The sequence below is a fragment of the Sphaeramia orbicularis genome, chromosome 7, assembly GCF_902148855.1.
Source record: "Sphaeramia orbicularis chromosome 7, fSphaOr1.1, whole genome shotgun sequence".
NCBI classification, from domain to species: Eukaryota; Metazoa; Chordata; class Actinopteri; order Kurtiformes; family Apogonidae; genus Sphaeramia; species Sphaeramia orbicularis.
Genome location: NC_043963.1, coordinates 40,903,035 through 40,924,721, shown reverse-complemented (window position 1 = coordinate 40,924,721; position 21,687 = coordinate 40,903,035). Strand labels below are relative to the sequence as shown.

At 36.6% G+C, this 21,687-nt stretch overlaps 1 protein-coding gene across 2 annotated transcripts in view; it reads right to left on the bottom strand.

The window, feature by feature from the left end:
- Nucleotides 1–21,687, bottom strand: part of klhdc8b (kelch domain containing 8B) — a 536,176-nt gene that overhangs the window by 69,768 nt on the left and 444,721 nt on the right. The window lies entirely within an intron of this gene.

Sequence of the window (21,687 nt, the reverse complement as noted above, 5' to 3'; positions counted from 1 at the left end):
TCCATATCAGCCAACAGAGTGGACGCTTGTGCACCATCCCATACACTGTAATTCAGATCATTACTGTAACTGTACTGTTCTTGATAAACCTGATCTGCAGTAAAATGTTTGAGTGTAAATCAATTGTTATTTGTTAGACAAGAAGGTTTTTTTTTGCATATTATCTCCATGAAGTGAGTAATTACTAGCATTAGAATATGTTAAAATGTGAGAAGACATCAGATTAGCAGCATTAAAAATGTTTTTATTTCATTGTTTTCATATCACTTGCTGATATTGGGTTTTAAACACGTTTCTTTACTTCAAAAATTAAATGCATGGATATTTTTGTAACTCCATAGAAAAAAAAAATTGATCACATTGTTTTTTTCATGGCTAAACACTGAAGAAAAAAATCTTGACTAAGGTTCTATAATTCATGCATGAAAGGGTTAAAGTGCTTTATAAATAAAGTTGGTATGGTATGGTATGGTACGGTACGGTATGGTATCACTCATTCTCATCAAAAGCCCTGTGGCGTTAGTTTTCGTCACCATGGGAGACTGTCAGAGTGACTCACTACTCCCTCTAACGGTCACATAAACAGACCAGTCCGTCATTGTCAATAGATAAATAGATGGCTGTAATTATAGACTGCTGATGCGCTTCTACTGTTCTACTTCGTGTCGCTACACAACAGAACATAACTATAGTCTGGTCTGAACCTGTTTTCCAGTCCTTCACATAGTTGCTGATGCTTTATGCCACTATTGATGCACACATACAAGCAGCCTGGCCCTTTGTTTGATGCTTCATGACCATCCATCTTCCACTTGATCACATTCCAAAGGTTTTCAGTGGGGGTTTGGCTGTGGAAATTCAGAGCTGTGTGTGTGTGTGTGTGTGTACCTGTATGTGTGTAGGTGAAATTCTCTGCAGAGGGGGAGGTATTGTTCACTCACAGCTTCTCAAAAAACTTGTCAAGCAGAAAGTGACCAAGAGGTGGAGCGAGTAAGACTCTCACAGAAAATACAGCTCAGACGCAGCATTCTCAGCTCCACTGATCTATACAAGAACAAATGAGCCACTTTGGGGAGGGAATTCTGCCATTTGTCACATGTATTATTAATTAATATTGCCCTAGCCAGCTACAAACCTTGGGGAAAAGGGGATAAAGAGGGGATAATTTACTTGAAGCCAGGATTCTTCTAACTGTTTTTGGACCAGGTCGATGCAGGGGCTGCAGACAAAGCCAGACATATATATATATATATATATTTATACACACACACACACACACACATACACACCCTGTGTTACACGAGGAGGTGAGATGAGTGACATGTGGGGCAGATATGTGTCTGGTGGGCCCAGCTGGAAGAGAGAAAAGTGTGTTTATTTAAAGCTCAAAATCAATCCTCTTCCTTCTCCTGTTCTGCCCTCTCAGACACCAGCAGTTCACTCTGTAGCTATCAGCCTGCTCAATACGACACACACACACACACACACTCACACACACACACACACACACACACATGCACACACACATTTAGAGAGGCATATGAAATGAAAACACAGCACACACACACAGTCAAGGACACAAGCCCTCCTACAGATGTGTCTGCACCAAATCACAAATACGAATATTCTACCGCATGTGGACACTGTAATAGACAATTAATGCACAATTTCACAATAAACTCTGATACACACATCATGTCCAAATAAAAATAGACAGTCATACTCCCCCTCACCCCATTTCCAAATGTCATCACAATGTAGAAATGGGAAGATGCTGGCAAGGAAATGAGGCAATTAAGACAGCGTGCTCATTCTGATAAATCGCCAAAAGAGCACTGAGTGTTTCAGGTAGAAATCACACAGCCTTAATGTGATCACAAACTAAAAGTCAGCATGTGTCCATTCTGTTAATACATTCTGAGAGATGTTTGTCTGATCTATGTTTGGTGCATTGCAGCAGCCCCGGTTTGAGGGGAATTCAGGTTATGTAAAGTTTATCCTACTGCCCTGTAAAACCAAAACTCAAAAAAAAAAAAAAAAAAACCTTCACTGTAGATAAAATAGGAGTCTGACATCTTTCTTTCTTTTTCAAAATGGTATGCTTTCACAGTATATTTCTATAGAGCACTTAGTGACTAAAACAAACTTTTACTGCACTGTGATTTTACATCACACTGCGTTGGCTGCTGTAGTCTGAGTCATGAGTGATAGAGTCACTGTCACTGCCACAGGAAAAAGCTAACTAGAAACTAAATGCTCAAGTTAACCCAGTGGTTCCCTACCTTTTTTGGCTTGTGACCCCATTTTAACATCACAAATTTCTGGCGACCGCAGACATTCAAAACGGAGACACGGTTTTTTTGCTGAAATTAATTTGTTTTTGATCATGTAATAGTTTGCTATACTATGTTGCAAATAAACAATAATTTTAGACAACATTTAGGCTATATAATGTATATTATTATAGACAGAGGCAGAAACTATTTAATGTACTGCTGCCCGTCTTGGCCAGGACATGCTTGAAAAAGAGATTCTTAATCTCAGTGAGGTTTTCTTGGTTAAATAAAGGTAAAATAAAAAAAATAAAAAAAAAATAAAAAGAAAAGCCAGGTGTAGATTACTGCACAAAGTGAGAATTTGATTTCCCTTGGTCAGGATATGTACAGTCAGTCCAGCTTGGATTTCCAAGGCTGACAATTAATACTGAACAAACAAGACCTCAAACTATGAATTATGAAAGAGCTGCAGCATCTGAAACTGACCACAATGAACATTTGACAGATAAACAGAACCACAGTGCTTCAGTTTCAGCTTCACAGTTTGTCATGTCTTTTATGGATTGTGACTGTCTCTCTCAACTCACCATATACTTTTTATTAGTAAGTTGTTGTTTTTTTATTTTTATCAATTATTAGAAATTTCAGGTGACCCCATTTGAATTCCAGGTGACCCCACGTGGGGTCCAAGGTTGAAAAACACTGAGTCAACCCATAAAGACCCAAACATCCACTGTTAACCAAAAGCATCTACTGATTTACACTGTTGATCCACTAATAAATAATATAAAAAAATAAAAAAATAAAATAAATAAATAAATAAATAAATAATAATAATAATAATAATAATAATAATTATTATTATTATTATTATTATTAATTAATAAATGGTAGTGAACATGGAAACACCGTCATCTTCTACAGCATTGATTCACCAGTAAAACCCATGGAGTTGGATCAATGACAGTGGATGGACACACGGGGTTTATGTCCAGTTAATGCTATACCTTACTGAAAAAGTCACCTTTTCTTCATTTTTTTCTGTTTTAATACAATAATCTTTGACTTTACTCGAACTTTTATGAACCTCTACATGATCAGTCCATTAAACATAGGAAAATAAATGATTTTTACTGAAAAAAATGCAAAATTCAGAGGATAATATTATAATAAATGGTGATAAATCACTGAAGAAAGGTTAAATAGAGAGAAAAATTCATTTGGGAACGATCACAAAAGTCACACAGGTATCTTTATGGGTTGAAGATACCTGGTAAAATGACTAATTTCAGCAAAAAGCAAAGCTAAATACTCTCATTTTCCCAGCTCTGTTTGTGTTTGAAAGATAATCAATGTGAAACAAGCTGGCATCATTTTAGTGTAATGTGTTGTCGTATTTAACTGAGTAGAGCAGCAGCTAAAGCTTGTTGAAAAAACAACACAATTAACATAGTTTAGATGCAGCAATTAGCTCAATTTACAGAAACATATTAGCACTAAATGCCTTTTGGACTCACTGAAACACAGTTGCAAGAAAAAGTATGAATCCTTTGGCATTCTCTATTTTTCTGTATGAATTGGTCGTAAAATATGATCTGATCTGCATCTAAGTCACAAGTATAGACAAACACAAGGATCTGAACCTAATATCAAACAAACAATTATAATATTTCATGTCTTCATTGAACACATCTAGTCTGACATTTTGCAATTCCACTCCAAGGTTCTAATAGTGTTGGATTTTTCATTATAGTTTAGTTTTATTTAGTTTTAACTTTTTTTTTTTTCTAATTCAGTTAGTTTGAATTCGTTTTTAGAGCAGGTTTGCTAGTTTTTATTAGTTTTCGTTATTTTCTAAATGCTTAGTTTTAGTTTAGTTTTAGTTTCTTTGTATCTTTTATTTTCTTCTCCGTCGTATTCAAATAAATCCCCGACAGGACTCTGCTGCTTTCTCGCAACTTTAGTCTTCATGTTTCCAGGTAGAGTGGGGACCGGAAGACGACTGTAAACCACAAGTGACGAGAAGTGACGGACCGCGAAGTATCGTATGGTGCCGCTAGCTAAAATTGCTAGAGCGAAATAAATCGCTTTCGTATGAATCCGACGTTGACAAAGACAAAAACGAAGGGAATTTTATCCATAATTTTTATATGTTTTAGTTAGTTTTGTAAACACACAATACAGTTTCAGTTATCGTTTTTTTCTTTGAATTATAGTTTTTATTTATTTCAATTAACAAAAATGTTTTTTCAATTCAAGTTTTCGTCATTTTGTTAGTTTTCGTTAACGATAATAACCTTGTTCCACTCTGTTGTAAATATATACAGTTTTTACAATTATTATTATTATTTTTTAAATTTTATTTATTTATTTTTTTCTATTATTTTTGGACTATCTTTATGCATGCACCCTTTTTCTTGCACTTTATTCTGTTGCTGCCTTGACGATTGAATTTCCCCGTTGTGGGGTCAATAAAGTTTAGTTTAATCTAATCTAATCTAATCTAATCTAATCTAATCTAATCTAATGCTGATTAGATCATAATTCATGAATAATATGTGCAAAAAACTATGAATTTGGAAAGGGTTAACTCATTTTAATATATAATTTTATAGGATAGTCTTAAAATCACAGTTGATGTAAAAGCATAAAAGTAGCTATGTACTAAATAAAACCCCCATCCCACCAACAGCCTAAAAGCACTTTTGTGTATTTTTTGACTCGCATTTCCCATAGTTTTTCTTTTATTCCTTTAAAATGTGGTTCGTTTTGCTTAAAAGTAGGACATCTATCATTTGCAAAAAGCTGCCAAGATTCTAAAAGGCAATAATGGAATGCTGTTAGACCTAAATTAGACTTAGTTTAAATAAGTACGTACATATAAAACTTGGATTTCAAACATCCTCCTCTATGAAAAGCAGGATACAGCCCAAGAAAAATTGAAAAACGACATGCATTATGAGGAGATAATTTCCCATTATCTTATCTAGAAAGCAGTATGTGGCCATTCAGCTATTTCACAATAGGATTCACTGCTCAGGTATTCACTGCACTAATCATCCCAGCATGTGAATCATCCCTGCACTGCTCACAGAATGAGAAAAAATGACCTTAATATATCTAAGGTGTGGAAAATAAGGTTCATTACTGTCACAAAGTGTTTTGTTGTCACTACACACTCAAGTGAATCACATCAAGGTCTAGATCCTGTGTGGTGGGGGCCGTCTCCTTCCCATATGGTCGAGTGCATCTGCATCTGCTGGCTGACATTTCATCAGAGTGATATAAAAGATGTAGGCAGCCTCTGAAGCGCTTGCAGTCATTCAACCAACAACAAGCAAACCAAACTAAATGCTCTTAAACACCCACATACATACAAGCTGTTGAGTTCTAACAGGATGCCAGGCAGGCAAGTAAGCGGTCGTACAACAGACTTTAAGGCCAATCCGATCGCAGCAAATAAGAACGGGGTGTAGTCAAAGTGTGTCAGCTTTATAAGCATGGCTGCGTTTTAATTAACCAAGACTAATATTGAAATAAAGCCAATCAGTCAGTTTGTCAGATACCTAGCAGAAAAAAACCCACAAGGCTCTATCTCTCCTTCCATTCACACTCCCTGTTGAATCACTTGGTTCATGATGCTCTAAAAATCCTTCACAACTCTCCTCGTATTAGCCTGGTTTTTCTTCTACCAGATGTTCTCTTCCTGGTCTCCCCTCTTCCCTCAACATATTTTATCTTTCTCACTGATAGCGAGTATTTTTTCCTCCTATTCTGCAGTTGCATTTGCAGGTAATCACATCCACTCACACAGCCACACACACACACTCACAAATCCACCAGTGTGCAGCTCGAGGTAGTTGCTGCAATGCAGGTTTGATTAATACCACTCTACCATCGATTACATGGATCAATGCGCTAATCTGCGTGTCTTATGAGGATTGAGAGGATGTGCAGAGCAAACAATAAACCCCAGCGGTCTTAGAAAACTTCCTCGGGGCGCAGAGGTAGAAGTGCATGTTGTGCAGCTTCAGAACCATGGACAGCTCCGCGTGACGAGATAAAAGACCATGTGGATATGCAGTGGTGATCCTCAACTGGTGGGTCGCAGCCCAAAAGTGGGACGCAAACCGGATTTCAGTGGGTTGTGGGCCTTTGTCTGGGTAAAAAATAATGTTAAGAATAGGGGTGTAAGAAAATATTGGTTCTGCAATATATTGCGATATTTCATTTCACAATATTGCGTCGATATTAAAAAGTACTGTATCGTTATTTTCGGTACTAATTCAAACGCAGATATTGTGGAGGTTCATTTTTGTTTTTGTTTTTTCTTTTTTGTTTATGTTTTATTTATTATTATTTAACACTCTTTTATTAAATAATGTTAGTTCCTTTGTTGGGACCGTACCAAAATAATGTTCTGATGTTAGTTCTGAACTAATAGAATATGAACATTTGAACAGGATCTTAAACTGTAATGTCTATAAAACATAATTAAAGTTTTAACACTGGAACATTTTGTGATATAACATTAGATCCTGTTGTGATCAAATAAAAATGTGTTTTGTATTTGTGCATATTTCTGGTGTAATTCAATTCTTCAAGGAAATAATAATTTTAAAAAAAACAAACAAAAAATCGCCTTTTTAACAGTAACATGATATATCGTGATATATCGTATCGTGATCCTAGTATTGTGATTTGTATCATATAACCAGATTCTTGTTAATATACACCCCTAGTTAAGAAACCAAACCTGTTATGACGCAATCAATAAATTTTACAAAATATGCAAGCCTCTTTCACACTGCGTGTATATGTTACCTGGCCTGGAACTTTAAATACATTTTAGGTGTTTATATTGTTATTAACCTGTTTTGTTTATTTATTTATTTTCTTTCTTTCTTCAACGTTACCAGAATGCACTGTCTTGACTGTCTTTTTATGCGTGTCTTGTTTGTATTGCCTTTTTTTTTTTACTTGGGTTCTGTTTGGTTATCATGTCCGGTGTCAATCTCTGTATCATGAATACTTTAAACTTTAAAAATACTTTACTTGAAATTATAAATGTTATATGTGTTAAATGAAGAGTTCTATAAATGTAGAAAAGCTCTATAAAAAAAAAAAAAAAAAAAAAAGAAACCAAACCTGCGCTTTATTTTTTATAGAGCTGAGCGCTGCCCATTCACAGTCCCATACAGTAGGTGGCAGTAATGCACTATAATGCTAATTAACACCAGATATTTCACAGCATAAAAGAAGAGCCAAATGTTTATATTCAAATCATGGCAAAACTCAGGTACGACAACAACTACATCAGATACAGTTTCACCTGCACTGAGGACAAAAACCTCAGTGTGTTTAATGCTTCAATAAGTGACTGAATGCACTTAATTACCCCACCCCCCAAAGGGGAGGCAAGGGGTATTGTTTTTGGTTCAAGGTTCAAGGTTACTTTATTTGTACCCGTGGGTAGATTTGTTTTGCAGATGAAGTGATTCCTTTTAGCGTTACAGTAAGACATACATTGAACCTGTTAGGCAGGTACTTGGTTCGGTTCGGTTTTAACTTTTTATTTATTCCACCCGTATAAAACACATGGAGATGTACAAAAATCACACCAGCCTCAGTCTATAAATCACTCGATCCATATCACATTACTTTCACTCATAACTACTTATACTACGCCTTTAACATATAGGTCAAAAACATGTCAAGGTCATATATATTTTACACAGATACCAACAACATTCTTGAAATCTGACTTCTAATATTCCACCAGCACAAATAAATGTATTTGCAAAACCAAAACAGGTGTTACTGAGGAAAAGAAATAGAATAAAATAATTGAGTTACAAAAAAAAAAAAAAAAAGCAATATTAAAAACAAAAAGAGGTATTTAGAGCTCTTGTATCAGCTTGAATTAGTTGGTTTCATCTTCTCTCAAATTTTTCTAGTTTCAGTTGTAACCTTGCAGTAGTTTTTTCCATAATAACAACCTTTTTTACTTTGTCTATCCATTGCGTTATGTTGGGGGGGTGTGGTTTCAGCCAGTTAATTGTGATCATTTTCTTTGCTATTACAAGTAAGACTTTCAATAAAAAGCTACAATCTCTGTCTATCAGATCTTCAGGTAATATTCCAAGTATATACAGGGTTAAATCAAGATGTAAGTCAATACCAAGTAATCTTTTTATTTCTGTTTTCACACACTTCCAAAAATCTTTGATCTGTGGGCAATCCCAAAATATATGAGTGAAGTCACCCACCATTCCACAGTTCCTCCAACATAAATCTGATGTTTTACTATATTTTGCAGTGACAAATGGAGTGTTAAAGTAACGCATCTTCACTTTCCATTCAAACTCCCTCCATGTTGGACTGTTAGTTTGTGTCCAGATTTGAACGTTTCTTCCCAATCATCATTTGTTATTAATACATTTGCTTCCAGTCCCATCTCTCTTTAACATCTATATTATTGTCATTGGATTCATATTGTAGTGTTTTATATATTTCTGAAATCAGCCCCTTTTTTGACTCTTCTTCTGTAAACGACATGAACTGCTCTTCAACCTTGGTTGGTATCTTTCTTATTCTTTCCCATTCATTGTGTTTCTGGAGGTAGTGTCTCAATTGTAAGTATTTATAAAAATCATTATTTGCTAAGTTAAATTCCTGTTTGAGTTGTTCAAATGATTTCTTGTTTGTTTGTTTGTTAACACTCTGGCAGCAAAATTATTAGTTGAATTCATACCAAATTGGGTTTATAGATTGTCAGTGACCCAAAATAGATGTGATTACATTCTAGGAAAAGTAGGTCAAAGTTCCAATTTTTTTATGAATTTTTAAAATCTTTTTGTTTCTTCCCATTTACCCAATGGCTTCCCAATGGCTGACATTTGTCTATGCTGTCTGTGTCTATGTTTACATCAGCACACGCATAAACATAATGACATCAGATGGATCGATGCCAAAATAAGCTAAAAGACGTGTTTTAAACTGAGTTCACTTTTTAGTTTTGGTTCAAACGTACCCAATTTAAAATATTTCCCTCTTTAGCATCGCCACCTGCTGGTCATTTTTGTTCATCATTACCTCCGCCAAGGAGGTTATGTTTTTGCCAGGGTTTGTTTGTTTGTTTGTTTGTCTGTCTGTTTGTCTGTCCATTAGTGTGCAACATAACTCAAAAAGTTATGGACAGATTTGGATGAAATTTTCAGGGTTTGTTGGAAATGGGATAAGGAAGAAATGATTAAATTTTGGTGGTGATCGGGGGTGGGGGGGCCCATTTCCAACAAACCCTGAAAATTTCATCAAAATCTGTCCATAACTTTTTCAGTTATGTTGCACACTAACGGACAGACAAACAGACAGACAGACAAACAAACAAACAAACAAACAAACCCTGGCAAAAACATAACCTCCTTGGCGTGGGGGGGGGGGCACAGGGGGGGCCACTGATCAGCCTTGGCGGAGGTCTGCGCTCTCTGAGTGCTTCTAGTTACCTCCACCAAGGAGGTTATGTTTTTGCTAGGGTTTGTTTGTTTGTCTGTCTGTTTGTCTGTCCGTTAGTGTGCAACATAACTCAAAAAGTTATGGACAGATTTTGATGAAATTTTCAGGGTTTGTTGGAAATGGGATAAGGAAGAAATGATTAAATTTTGGTGGTGATCGGGGGTGGGGGGGCCCACGGGGGGGGCCACTGATCAGCCTTGGCGGAGGTCTGCGCTCTCCGAGTGCTTCTAGTTAAACTTGTCTTCTGTGTTGGCATACTATGATATTCTGTATTATCTCTGGTTCAAACATTTCAGAAGTTTAACGTTTATCAATTTGGGTCATGTCTTGTCATTGAGGGCTGATAGTGGGTCCTGAAGTCAGACCAGTTGAGAACCACTGATCTAGAGATTGAGGAACAGCCTTACCCAGCTCATTCATAGAGATGAGCCTTTACAGACTGATTATCACAGCTCAGTCTTATCCAACAGACTGTTAGAAGCAAAACAGAGAGAGGCAAAAGATACAAGCTGCAGGTTTCATCTAGGTCTGGTAATGAGGCTCACTGGCTTCTCTGTGATCCTATAAATATTCACAGTCAGTGGGTGGGCCTTCGGGTTGAAGTAGGTTTTAATCAGTTCCAAAGTCATGACCATATTACATATGCTGTCTCTTCCAAACCACCAGGAGATCTACAAACCCTCCCCAAGATTATAGTCCTCTCGACCCTGAGACTTATTAATCCTGTTGGTGCAGGTGATGGGCAAGGACAGTGAACCTCTGAGAGCATAACCATGATCAAAATCAATCAGTCAATATGATGATGATGATGGAAAGAATACTAAAAAGCATCACCTCTGTGAATAACTATAACTACATGGAAATGTCAAGATCATATCTGTATTATAGTATCATTAAGGTGTCTTCCTTAAACTTTGCTTTAAAATCTTCACATGCTACATTAGCTGATAGTTTACATCACAGGTGTCAAACATGTGGTCCGGGGGCCAAAACCGGCCCGCCAAAGATTCCAATCCGGCCCGCGGGATGAATTTGCAAAGTGCAAGTTAGGGCATCGAACTCAAAAATAATATCATAATAACCTATAAATACTGACAATACCAATTTTTTTCTCTTTGATTTAGTGCAAAAAAACATTAAATTATTAAAATATTTACATTAACAAACTATCCTTTAACAATAAAATGTGAATAACTTGAACAAATATGTACAACCTGAAATGTCTAAAGAAAATTAAGTGCAATTTTAACAATATTCTGCCTGTTACTAAATGTTTTTTGTATTTGTAGATCTGATCTGTAACGCATATTTATAAATGATAAGTAGAGGCAAAATACTGATAAAATTGTACCTATATTTCTTTACAAATTTCATGTTTTTCAGGTTATTCACATCCTTTTTTGTTTGGATAGTTTGTAAACGTAAATATTGGCATGATTTAATGTTATTTTTTGCGCTAGAACAATTTGGAATTGTCATTATTTATTGGCTATCATGCTATTATTTTACTGGTACGGCCCACTTCAGATTAAATTGGGCTGAATGTGGCCCCCGGAAGAAAATGAATTTGACATCCCTGGTTTACATTATAGCTCTGTTAGCATAGCTTTTTTTTTTATTATTTTTTTTACACAAAAACAGCCACAATAAAGCCACACATCACTTCCATTGTCTGTGCAGTTTGTGTTGTCAGTAGCTGCACTAAAGATCTGTGTGGGATCCAACAAACCAGGTCCAAACTGTCACAGTTCAGTCTGAGCCGTGGATCAACAAACGGCCAATTTAGTGAAGATAACATGGTGCCAGGCACAACAACACCCCCCCCGCACATATTTTGCCCATTATAAGTGAATGAGAAGATTTTTAAAATTCATAAAAAATTTGAACTTTGACCTACTTTTCACAAAATGTAATGAGATTCATTCTGGGTCACTGGCAATCTATGAAGTCAGTTTGGTATTAATTCAACCAATAGTTTTGCTGCTACAGATGTGTGAAATTTCAACCATTATAAGTAAATGGGGACAAAAAAAAATAGAAAAAATTCATAAAAAAATGTGAACTTTGATCTACGTTTCCCAAAATGTAATTACATCTATTCTGGGCCACTGGCAATGTATAAACCAAATCTGGTATGAATTCAACCAATAGTTTTGCTGCTAGAGTGTTAACAAACAAGCAAACAAAGAAACAAACCGAACCAAAAACAATACCCCGTACCACCCCTTCAGGGGGCGGGGTAATAACTTCATACTTTCATTAGACTCATGATCAAACTCATCCAAGTAGAAGAAACACTGTCATTTCATCATCAACCTCAGTTCTTTTCATTTACAGCTGTGTGCAGTACTGAAAACAACAACAGTGCTTCAAGATATTATCACTTTGTCACTTTATTTCCAGTGGTTCTCATCCCATCTTGTCACTTTCTGATGCTTTGGTCAAAAGCCCCTCAGCATGGGAGGCAGCTGGACTCGCAACTCCCTCTGGTAGTCAAATAAATCCCCCACACTGTCGGTGCAAATGAATTCAGTCCATATCTTTACAATCCAATACATTGGCATCTTCGTACATAGCTCTTTTCATTTATTTTCAACATTCTAGGCCATTTTTTTAATATGTAAAAGTTGAAATACCATATCTAGCCCCTTTAACTGTGATGCATTATGGGAGAGGAGTTTGTAACATATCCATCACATCTCTTAGTGTGATTCTGACAGGAGGGTTTCTCTGAATGTCTTTTTTAGGAGAACATGTAACAGAGGTAGGAAGTGAAAACATGTTTTGAATCCATGAATCCACCTGGGTGAATATTTCACTCACCATCCTTTTTCTACTGCTTTATCAAGGCTTTTAGATTAAATCTTAATCATCCCCCATGGGAAAATGTGTCATTGCTAAAGTACAGAATGTTAAGCATTAGAGATGAATGATAGTGTAAGACAGAGCCGAGAGCAGATGATCTGCAGAAGTACTATGTTTTAAGGTTTATTTGGGGGTGTTTTTTTTAAGGGACAGTGCATATTAATAAATACAATATGTGCCAATATGCAAGATTATAGCAAAAGCTGATTTCAATTTTTACTCCCTACAAAAACACGTTGATGATTTTAACATAGCAACATGGATTCATTTTTTCCATCTTTATCTTTTTTTTTTTTCCCCCAAAGAGCATATACAAGGGTCAAAACATATTTGTTTTTCCCATGGAGTATGTCTCACTTTTACATCTGAGCATGGTGAGGAAGATCAAAAGTGATGGAAAAACACGTTAGGAAGGAAAGACCTGTGCGAGTGCGTACAGATTTCAAACCAGCAGGGAGAAAAATAAATCCAATATCCAATATCTAAGCATCAAATCTTGAAATCTGCTCACAGAATAGCGAGGAGGTGAAATGCAGGAGAGAGTGTAAACATGACAAATATGATTCAGAGAAAGAAAAAAAAAAGGTATTTGGCTCTGAAGGTCTGACGGCGAGCTAAGGGTTTGAATCATCATCTCTGAACACCTCTGCAGTCGCTACTCTCACTTTGGATTTGTACACGGTAATTATTCAGCGAGACAATACTTTAACAGAATGAGATGTAATCATGGGGTATAACAAATCCATTTGGTGATCAAAGTTATCACAGGGAAATGTCAGCATTAGCACCAGCAGAATAACACGGGTGGAGATGATGGCTGCTGTTTTTATGGCCACATCTCAGTGCAATAAAAAAAAAAGAGAGATGATATGAATCTCTTGACATCTTTAGCCTCTGTACATCTTTTGATTGCCTGTAATTCTTCAGGTCAGTCCTATAAAAGGTTGTAAACATGCTGCCTGTCCTCCTTTACTTTCACTTCCACCTAAATGCAGGCCTGTGAGAGTGTGGATAAAGTTGAATGTGGTTCAATTACTAAGTGAAACACAGCTCACAGGGGCTAGCAGATGTCTGAGTCCAAGGCCATTAGCTTCTCAGCATGCGTGTGCTCAGTACCTGGGTGGGTAAAGACATATGTGAGATATGAGGGACACGGTGTACTGTGTGGGTTTCACAAAGTCTCAGCTTGGAGAGTGTCCGACTGCAGCTGTGGCTAATATTTAATGCAATAAACCAGCCATGCACAGTGCAATGAAAAAAAAAAAAAAATAGGACCAATGTCCCTGAATCTCACCGGCATGTTCTATCAAGAATCAATAACTAGTTGAATTTGCGTGGTTGTCAGGTTCTACTGTTATGTTAGAGTCCTGTGGTCTTGATGCAGATCAGTCTCCTTTCACTGGAGTACCACAGATGTCATGGATTCAGACCTGAATTTTAAAAACCACATACAAACAATTACAAAGTCAGCTTACTATCACTTCAAGAACATTTCTAGGTTTAAAGGACTGATGTCGCAGCAGGACCTTGAAAAACTTGTCCATGCATTTATCTTTAGTCGAGTTGACTATTGTAACAGTATCTTCTCTGGTCTGCCTAAAAAGTCTATCCGACGACTGCAGCTGATCCAGAATGCTGCTGCTCGAGTCCTCCCTAAGACCAAGAGAGCGGACCACATCAGCCCAGTTCTGAGGTCTCTACACTGGCTCCCTGTCTCTCAGAGAATAGACTTTAAAATTCTCTTACTAGCATATAAAGCACTGAATGGTTTAGGCCCAAAATCCATCAGAGACCTTCTAGTCCAGTATGAACCATCCAGACCACTCAGGTCATCTGGTGCAGGTCTGCTCTGTGTTCCTCTGTCTGAGTCTAGAGTTTTTTTAAGTCAAGGTTAAAGACTCACCTGTTCACTGCTGCCTTTGACTAAAAGGCTTTTACTTATTAAATTTTATATTTTATATTCTCTTTCAAAACTCTGCACTGCAACTCTTCCTTTATTATGCGTGTTTTTATATTTTTGGATTTTATGTGTTTTTTTTTTTCTTACTTGCTGTTTTTAATCACCTTTTACCTGTTTCTTTTATAATGTTTTAAATGTGTTTCTTTTTCCCTGTCGTTGTATTTCAATGTCCTGTGTGAAGCACCTTGAATTGCCTTGTTGCTGAAATGTGCTATACAAATAAACTTGCCTTGCCTTGGAGGAGAACTCAACTAATTAAATCAAGTCCATATATGAATTCCTATCAGTGCTCAGTAGTAACTATATTGATAACTCAAACCATTTCCATGCCATTCCAGCCACATGAATTTGGGCCATTATAAGGAATATTGGAGTTAATATTTCAAAAATGTGTAAAAAATTAAAAAATCCAAATTTTTCAAAACTGTGAAGAAACTTTGTAGACATTGACGCAACTACATGACAGTAGTTTTTCCATCACCAAAGCAGTTCTTTCACTGCCATAATTTGTTAGTAAATCTGGCTTCTATTTTGCTTGTTGAAACCAGTGAAAGTGGAAATCAGCCACATTAAAAAGTTGACCCGAAGAGCCAAAGGATACTTCTTCTAATCCACTTGCCCAAAGAAAACTGACGACAGTGTGGACTGCACAGAGAATCATTTAACTTGCTTTATTGAGAATGTTCTCAAATGACCCAAGCACCTATAGTCAAGACTTCAGCTCACAGTATTTGCGTTTATGTTCATCTAGAAGAGAAATACTGCATGAGAGAGAAGACTATGCGAAACAGAAGCTCTCAGAGAAAACCGGGTCAAGGAGTTAGCCCATTTCCCTTGACAGTCTACAAGCTAAAAGGAGCCTGAAGGAGGATTGATGGTGCGATGTAAACACTGGCCTGTATTGTACAAGAGTTCCTGCAAGGTACCGCAGTTAACGCGAGGCCAAATCACTTCACTTCAACAAGGTCATTTTGGAGAGAAGATGGAGCTCTGCCTATGGAGAGATGAAAAAAAAAGGTGGTGTTGGAGTCAGCTGTAGAGTTCGGTGCCTATGAGTAAGTACTTTAGTCTGTGGGGCGTGTCAGGGGTTTCCCTAGACCTTGCAATAAAACCTTGAATTTGTCTGGCAAGTCGTTCTATCACTTTCCTTTTCTCCATACGTGCTGGACCATGATACTTGCCCACAGTGAACCCAACTCTAGTGGGGGATCTGACAGTCACTACGTCAGACACTGCTGCTTTAATAATGGTTTGGCATAAAGGTGCACAAGAAAAGTCTCATAAATATTGGGGCATAATATTTCTGTTTTTGTAAGTGTGTGATTGAACAAGAAGAACTCAGTGCCATACGTCATTGACAGATAAAGGGCTTTTTTTTAAGGACTTGCATTTTTAATTTCTTTTTTCCAAACATATTATATCATCACGCATCAAATACTAACATTAGAGCACCGGTAAATTACCTGTAACCAGAGGGGGTCTTCATATCGATATAGTGGCTTTTTATCCCTGTAAGGTGGTTAGTTTGTGTGTGAGATGATAGGTGGAGGTGAGAAAGTAGCCAGAACTAAACTCTACATATGTATGTCAACCAAAGGAATGTGGGTAAAAACATTAGACATGAAATCCAGTTCTAGATGATAGACTGGAAGGAGGCCAAGGGATTTTGGAGACCCAAGTCATCAGATATAAAAGGACAAATATAACAAAGATTCAAAGAGAACTTTGCTGCATGTCTCCCAGTGCTGTTTGAATAAAGACTGACCAATGAAAAATTAAAGAATCAGTGTCTTTTGTTCATCATATCCAGAAGTTGATCTTATCAATCTCACACACATCACATGGATGGCTGTGGCTCAGTTGGTAGAGTGGGTTGTCCAATGACCAAAGGGTTGGCAGTTCGAATCCTTGCTCTGACTGTCCTTGGGCAAGACACTGAACCCTAAATTGCTCCCAGTAGGGCCAGGCAGCGCCTTGCATAGCAGCAGTCACCTGCTGTATGAGTGTGTGTGTGAATGGGTGAATGTGAGGAATTGTAAAGCGCTTTGGGCGCCATGAAGGTGTAGAAAATGTGCTATATAAGTTCAGTCCATTTACCATTTACCACATCAACTTTGAGTATCCATATATATATACACCATAAATATGTACACAGAGGTGTCTTATCGTAATATACACACATACATACTTAAGATAAAGGGCTTTTTTATTGATATAACAAGATGGGATTTGTATGACCTGCACTGCAGAGAAGATTTATTGTGCTTGGAGGCAGTGGCGATTTCTCATTGACTACAAGGGAAGCTCGGCTTCCCCTAAAATTACGAAAATTAAATGGTTAAATATGAACGGTTGTGTTGACATTTCATTGACTACAAATGTGTTAGAACACGTTCATCTCACAGACGAGTTCGTTCAGAATCAGCTTTATCACAAATCAGCGGACTCAGTGTTGTTCACTTCTCATACATTCCCGTTGCGCTGTTTTCTCATATGATCTATGGTCAATGCCCAGCGTCCATGCACTTCAGTGGGACTGAGTGGAACAGTTTTTTTCATTGCCTCAAAACTGGACGGTAATTGGATAAATGCCACGATGTTGTCCCACTCCCGGACGCTCCGCATCTCTGGGGATGAATGAAGCTGTGGGCGGAGCTTGGCCGGGCTGGACGCCGGGCTTCCATTTGTTGATTGGAGGATCAGTTGAAAGGCTGAATCCTGTTTGATTGACAGCTATTTTGAGATCTACTCCTTCACTTGACAGAGTTCAGTTTAATACCGTCGCACATTCTGCTGTGAAATGGAGAGAGAAACCACTACAAAATTACTTGTTCATTTCTTGCACTGTAAATAAAACACACTCATTGTACTTCCTTGTTTCAATTTAATATAATTTCAGCATTTACTTGTTTACTTGGTATAATAAGGTCATTGACCATTGGTCATTGAGGGCCGAATTTATGTTTAATAACTTTTTATGTAAGCAGACAATGAGCTTCCCCTGTCTGAAAGACGAGCAGCTGCCACTGCTTGGAGGAACATGTAAACCAAGAATTTTTCATGTACCAAATTAGTCCTTTATGTAATTATTAGTACTTCGTAATCTATGTGATGTTCTATTATGTTGGTCGTTTGTCCAGGACAACAGATGGAAATTAACTTCTCTACTAAATCTGGTGCATGCATCTTGTTCTTTGCAACTAATGCCAATACACACTGTCCTGTTACTAAATAAATAAATGCAAAATGCAAATGAAGCTGGGTCTCTGGATTCTTGTGCAATTTTCTGTTACCATGTTATGGAGAAATGCCTGATTGAGATCACAGCTCTTGATTAGGCATTTTAAAGTTTGCACCATGAAGTTTGATTATTGCTTGATTCGTGATTAGACATTGTGATTCAGTCTTTATATTTTTGGAAAAACTGACTTTAACCTCAGGCAAAAGTAGATGAAATACATGTGAATACCACCAATAGGGATGTAAACATATACGGTGAATGTTCTCCATCCTTGACAGATTAGAACAGTACATAAGAACTGTTAGATAACACTGGTCAACAACAAATTTATTGTTTAAGTTTTTTGAGCTGATTTAGGATCATTTTGGTGTGCTGAATCCAAAAATCACATTAATTTTGCTTAATCAGGTCAATTTTCTGAACTATGCTACATATTGGCTTTTTAACATTTTTGCTTACATTTATGGGCCTTTTCACATCATATGATACAAAATTATTTCATATTTCTTGCAATAAACGAGTTCTGAAGATTTTACTTTTGCCAATTTATGATTAATGTTTTTTTAATATTACAGGTGAATGAAATGGCTTCGACTAGAAGATCTAGCAAAAATAAGCCTGACGTATTCTGCTACATCTGCGGTGAATACACCATTGTACCTAACAGGAATCAAGTCACAAGTTTCATAAAGTGTGCTTACCAATCTTATTTTGGTATTAATTATTATATTTTGTGAGAAGATCAAATTTTTCAAAATCAAATTAGCAAAAAAACCTGACCTGATTGAGAAAAACAGATGTCATTTTTGGATTTAGCAGTGCAAAATGGTCCTAATGCAGTTGAAAAAACCTAGACAACTTGCAAAAAACATTTTTTTGTAACCCAGTGTAATCCATGTTTACTTTTAACCTTACTGACCTGGAAGTTTAATTTCAGTCAATTTCTTGTAAAAAGGTCAGAAAAAGTGTGAGAGATGCTACACTGTATTTTATTCCTATTCTCTTCCTGTTGGACTTTAGATTGTTAGTGCAAGCCAACATTTCCTTAGCCTGATAGCATAATTACTAAAGTCATACATTATATCGACAAAAATACTGGGACACATTGAATTCAGGTGTTTCTTTTCTAACAGGGGTCTGGGATATAAAACAATAATGACAAATGCCATAATACAGTTTTATATTCTGATGAATATCATTGCATTAATTAGTTTTGTTTAAATTATTATCTTTGCTTCCAAAATGCCTCAGAGATAGTTTTTACTTAATTTCTCTCAATATTGATTTTTTCGTATCCATGTTCTAGCTCTAAATTTCTAAAATATTTTTCATGTTCTAACTGTAAATAATAATTTTCTACCAAAACTAACCATCTACTTTCTTCACATCTCACTTCAGAAGAAAAATCTCCCATTAAACTTTAAGGAAATGCTGACGTTTATAAAATATATGGACAATCACATTATAACAATATGAGATTTGTTGTTATTGTTTTGTATCCCAGACCCCTGTTACAAAAGAAACACCTGAATTCAACGTGTCCCAATACTTTTGTCCATATTGTGTATGACTTTGGTAATTATGCTATGAGGCTAACGACTTGTGAGTCTGAGACCATGATGCTGATGAGGAGTATGTTACAGTGAAAAGAAGTAGCCGAGCTAAGCTAAGCTAACTGTCGCTATCATTAAAAGACAGTCCGTTGTTTCTCTCCCTGTACAGAGGAGAAGAAACAAGACACTAATATTGTCACAAGTTTAAATTGTGGAACAGCTGTGTAGAGCTGTGGATATTGGACTACTGCCGCAGCTGTGTTTTCCTGCTGGTTCATCCTTGTTGTAATTCCTGGCTACACACTGTTGTTTTTGAAGATGAATGTTATCCTGCATAATCACATAAATAGATTTCACAAATTCTGGTAGGAGCTTCTCTTGCTCTACACAGAAAGCAAGGCTTAATTTGAGCCGGATCCAGCTGGGTCGGGATCCGGCACCTCCAAAGTCGGATCTGGAACCTATTTCATTGGATCTGGTACTACTATGGAAAAATAAATAGCCTAAATGAAAAAAAAAGGATCGTTGTCTGTCTTGTTAATCTTTATTACCCATTGAAGTTACACAAAAATCTTGTGTTCAGATGCATTTTAAGGGAAATTTTAAGGGAAAGACAAGGACATTCTACAACACAGGTGTCAAACATAAGGCCCCGGGGGCCAAATCCGGCCCTCCAAAGGGTCCAATCCGGCCCATAGGATGAATTACACTGAAGATATTAACAATCAGTGGTGTTAAAATCCTTTTAATTCAGGTTCCACATACAGAACAATTCATCTCAATTGGGTCAGACCAGTAAAATATTATCATAATAACCAATAAATAATGAAAACTACAGATTTTATCTTTGTTTTAGTGTAAAAAAAAAAAAAAAGTAAAATTACATGAAAATGTTTATATAACAAACTAGCTTACAAAAAATGTGAATAACCTGAAATGTCTTAAGAGAAGTACATGCAATTTTACCAATACTCTGCCTGTTATTAAATGTTTTGTGTATTTGTAGTTGTAATGTAAGTTGTAATGTACATGTGTAAGTGATAAACTGATAAACTGAGGCAGAATATTGTTAAAATTGCACTTGTTTTTCTTAAGACAGTTCAGGTTGTTCATGTTATTCAGATTTTTAAGGAAATGTTGTAGATGTAAACATTATCATAATGTAATTTTACTTTTTTCAATGTTGTTATTTTACTGGTCCGGCCCACTTGAGGTCATATTGGGCTGAATGTGGCCCCTGAACTAAAATGAGTTTGACACCCCTGTTCTACAACACTTAATGTAAAACAGCCTAATGTAGCTTAATGTCTGAAAACTGTGATCAATTACCACCAAATTTTGTGTGAACATCTCTAGCCATGCCCACTTTCACCTCTGCCAAAATCAAAATGAAAACCCCACTTTTATGGATGCTACATGCATTAAAATTTTCATCTCTATAGGCGCACATTATAGATAATGTAAAATAATATAATTTTACCGCGGTTTATCATTATATCGGTAATCGTTACATACCTACTACCTACAAGAAAAGACAACAGACCATAAGAGCCAAGTCGTCCCTTGAGAATCAGCTGGTTCTATGACCACTTTTCCTCATTTTGAGAAAACGGCGTTTGAAAATTTCACCTGTCTGATCTCTGATATTTGGAGAGTGATCAGTCATCTTTTGTGTGGAATAGTGTTGACTGTGGAAGGTACCCTAAACATATTGTTAACATGTTCTAAATCTTCATAGGCTTAGAGATATTTAAAAATGGACATTAAACTTTGTGATTCCAAATTATCTAAGTTGCCCCTGGTCAACAAATTCTATGTCCTGGTGCCTTTACAGGTGTCACTTATGATCCAAATCAGGAAGTTCTATGTCCACCAAAGTTGTTTTTAAAAAAGTTATGAACAAACTAAGAACGTTTTAGTCAGTGATTACATGTATTTTATACTGATGTCACAAAATTCAACATTAAAAACCATCCCTTGCTAGTGTTTTCCAATCCACCTGTATTTAAGGTTGACAACTAAAATGAGCACATCTATCCTTTTTCATTAAAGGTAGAATGGTGAATAAACGTGTAAGGACACCTGGAGGACCTGAGGAAATTGTGTTAACTCAGTTTTCATGGCAAACAACCATTTTCCAGCCATACTTCAATCCTCAAAGGCAGAAGAATTAGTTGTGGAATGTAGGCAAATGATGTGGAACACCATGAATGACCTTTTTAAGACTGAGGATTGATGAGGATTGAAAATTCTTTGTACACTCATAGATAAAAGTCG